Genomic DNA, 4,202 nt, shown 5'->3' with positions numbered 1-4,202 from the left:
TTCACGCGATATTGCGTTTTTAACCACATAAAAGTAGCGGAAAATTGCTGTTGTCATTTTTTAACAGTTGTCATTTTGTTTAAGTTTCGTTTTTTTCGTGGGATCATCTGTAATCTTTGGAAATATGATACAGCGCATCTATATCTGATTTGCTAATGTTAATATTTGAGAGGAATGTAAGTTTCAAACTGTAAGTGTAGGATTTAAGTGGATATTATATATAATGTCATTATGATATAATGCACTGCAATCTTTTAATGGTATGTCAATTAGTGTTTCTTATAGAAGTTGCTTCTCTTATTTCTTAATATCCCGATCATTTTTTAGGTTGTATTTAATAAGAAATGTACATCATTAAAGTAAAAATTATGTTAATTGCATTTTAAATGATTCACATACCCTTAGACGTGCATCATATATCCATAAATATTTTCCCATTATGAGGTGTAATGTCTTTTGAGATGCTTCTTTGATTATTTATGTTCTTACAGATCTATATAATACTTCTCTAGTATTACATATTTATGCTTAGTTAATTCAAAGTGAAACACCGGACAACTATTTGACTGCCCTTTGAAATAAACCCCACAGCTGTATAACTATGGGACGCGTTTGGGAAAACTGGGCTTTATACATGTGCGTGCAGTCCGCACATTGATGATAATGACTCAAAATTGTCGACATTGCTTTAAGACGGTCATTGTAACACTATATATGTATATAATACACATAAAATGTCACACTTTCGATGCTGTTGCTGCTTCGTGAAGGAACATTCTAACCATCCACGTTTAAAAGTCGCACTTAATCTATATTTTGTGCATCTTCATTCTTGTTTACAAATGAATGCAAACATTGGCTTGTGATTGTATTGTAATGTTATATTTACACTTAATGGTTACAACACACAAAAGCGCCGAAATTCCCTCTCAAACTTATTCTGAGGCGTCTTACGATTTGAAGATTTGCAGAAAACTGGTTTGATAAATGTGCGTAAAGTGTCGTCTAAGAATAGCCTGTGTAGTCCACACAGGCTTACCAGCACGACACGTTCTGCCTGAAGATAGACTTCATTTAAATTAAAAATGCCATACACGCGGAAAATTTAATTCCTAATTAGCGTGTGCAGACGGCACATGCTACTCCGGGACGACACTTCACGCAAAAGCATTAAGCCCAGTTTTCACAGAACGCGGCTTCAATAGACTCGAAGGCGCGTCTCCTGAATCTTGGACGGTCCTAGCAACGCGACAATCACGTTTTCTGGCTGCAATCGTCTGAAAGGAAAGAAGTGTAAGCAAATGCACATACGTCCTTACGGCAAAATTGGAAACATGGAAGAAGACCTCGTGATTAACCCATTTATGCCTAGTGGACTCTCCAATCCTTCAAAATTGGATCAATTCATTTCCAAAATTAAGGATGTCTAGTATATTTATTTCTATACTTAGAATATTTCTTACAGAAATTTCTTTATGCAAACAGCGCCGACCCTGATGAGACGCCGCATCATGCGGCGTCTCATCTGGGTCTATGCTGTTTTCCAAGGCCTTTGCCTAGACACTAGGCAAAGCTAGTTTGATGCGTGATGTCCTTAAAATCAACAATTGATGAAATTATGCCCACATAACTTATGATTTGAGGCAAAATCAGTTTGAGCATGAAATTAAATTCACATTCGACGAAAACAGTGGGTACTTAATTGCGTGTGTTAAAGCTGATAACTGTTGACAAAGAGGCGTTTGGTGTATGTTAACTGCTACTACAAATTGACGCTGAACCTTCGTGACAAAGCAAAGTTTGTTAGAATATTTGTTTTGGTTAACTTCATGAAAGTCCATTACAATGTGGTAATTGTTGGGGAAATTATTTTTTATAATCGAGTACACAGATTCAGGTTTGTATTTCGGAAAAGTGCCCGATAGCCTTGGAAAACGTTGACATGCGCAAATGTAATGCAGGTTATAATCGAGTGTTGTTTACTAGCGTCATGGCGATGTTAACAGCTCAACAAGATGGGATTGGGAGCTGAAATCAATTTCGTTTACATCGCGCTTGTTCATCAAAAATGTCATTTTGTCTAAATTTGATACTGTACAAAATTCTGAAGAGAAATTTTATTGCTCGATTACCGAATTTCACAATCTTATCTAGATTGCGAGTTAATTGGGATTTTAATGAGTTTTTGAATGCGTTTGTGTAAAAAGTCAGTGATTCGGAAAACTGACATTGACTCGCGATTAAGATTAATGTGTTTCCATGTGTTCACTACATATCATCTGGTCACATACAGCAATAAGTCGCTTACTTGTCACTTATTGCGTACATGTATACTTATAACACACATTTCCATTATATTGACAATCCAGCGCATCGGATTCATTATTAACCATGAGCAAAATTAAATTTAAATGAAGCCTGTAACTCTCGATCTGCAGGCGGATGCTCTGCCACTGAGCTATACACCCAGCCATACTAGTCCGTAAACGTACGATGTCAAGCAATCCTATTTACGAGTCGTGTTCTGAAAAAAATGGGCATAATGCATGTACGTACAGTGTCGTCCCAGATTAGCCTGTGCAATCCACACAGGCTAATCAGGGACGACACTATCCGTTTTTATTACATTTTTCGTTTAAATGAAGTCTCTTCTTAGCAAAAATCCAATTTAGGCGGAAAGTGTCGTCCCTGATCAGCCTGTGCGGACTGCACAGGTTAATCTGGGACGACACTTTACGCACATGCATTATGCCCAGTTTTCTTAGAACACGACTCATACTATCCTATTAACTATCGGACCAGATGTCGAATCCCTCGTTCGATGTGTTGCATATCAACGCAGTATTCCGTTCACGTCTGTCGTTAGTACGTAACAAAACAGCTGACCTGGTTTAGTCGCATTAGCATACTTTTTCAACGCAACGAATGATAATACTGCGACGCGCTCTGAGAAAATGGGATTTCATGCATGTGCGTAAAGTGTCGTCCCAGATTAGCGTGTACAGGCTAACCAGGGACGACACTTTCCGCTCGTATAATATTCTGCGTTAAAAGAAAGTATCTTCTCATTTAAAATCCAGTTTAATCGGAAAATGTCGTCCCTGATTAGCCTGTGCGGACTGCACAAGCTAATCTGGGACGTCACTTTTCGCATATGCATTAAACCCCCGTTTGTCAGAACGCGACTAAATTCACACCATGGTCTATTGTGTATATAAGCTGATTGATTATGAAAACAGTTCCAATAATGTGAGAAAATACATTTTGATTATTTAGGATTCATATTAAGAATTAAACAGTTGCTTTTTCTTTTCTAATGGTCTTAAAATAACGGTGAATCTGCGTTTGATATTTAGACAAGATTAAGAAGTTTCATTTAAAAAACTTCCTTGCGGGAAGTTATTTTATATCGAAGGTTACGAGTAAATAAATTTATATATTCATTCGCTGCGCATGCGTACATATCAAGCTTGTACCTTAAATTGCATAAATAAACATTATTTTAATTTATAACAAGGATGTAATAAGCAAGCCGATATTATACAAAAATACACATCCGCTTATATTTCTAGATCGGTTCGGTTCATTTTATTCTTGGATTCCAACTTAAAATAACATTTCAATGCCGATAAATGTTTCAAATAGCGTATCGGCTAAAGCTATTTATGTGTAAAACTGCTTTAAGTGACAACCAAACCCAAACCAAAGATATGATATAGTGATAACAGGTTTTACGTGCATGTATCTGTTAAGAGTTAGTTATATTTAGTTAAACTATGTGAGATCTAAACGACTCCTCGATAGTATAGTGGTAAGTATCCCCGCCTGTCACGCGGGAGACCGGGGTTCGATTCCCCGTCGGGGAGCATATCTTTTACAAGAACTACAATCACTTTATATGTTTTATTTTTTGCTGTCTGTGTCTTAAACTTTTTCCACATCTTTACCGCAATGTAAATTCCAGTGATACATTTGACTAAGATAGCTTGAACAATTCTACTCATCATAAAAGTAATGATGAAATAAAACACATGTTGACTGTGGTCGCCTTCTTTTAAACCTTATCTTCGAGGAATATGTGATATATTTATAACCGGATGTAGTTCACGCGAAAACTTGAAATATACCAAAACTGAGCTGCGTTTCATTTTGTTTCAGAAAGAAAAGAAGGACGTATGTTGCTTTATAAAATCAGTATTTTA

At 36.6% G+C, this 4,202-nt stretch overlaps 1 non-coding gene across 1 annotated transcript; it reads left to right on the top strand.

Moving 5' to 3' along the window:
• Positions 1-3,794: 3,794 nt before the first annotated feature.
• Positions 3,795-3,866, top strand: Trnad-guc (transfer RNA aspartic acid (anticodon GUC)). The gene has a single exon. It is a non-coding gene; the product is annotated as a tRNA-Asp (tRNA).
• Positions 3,867-4,202: the final 336 nt, after the last annotated feature.

This window comes from Dreissena polymorpha, chromosome 11 (genome assembly GCF_020536995.1).
Source record: "Dreissena polymorpha isolate Duluth1 chromosome 11, UMN_Dpol_1.0, whole genome shotgun sequence".
Taxonomy (NCBI): domain Eukaryota; kingdom Metazoa; phylum Mollusca; class Bivalvia; order Myida; family Dreissenidae; genus Dreissena; species Dreissena polymorpha.
Note: the sequence above shows the minus strand (reverse complement) of the source record. Positions and strands in the feature narration are given on the sequence as shown.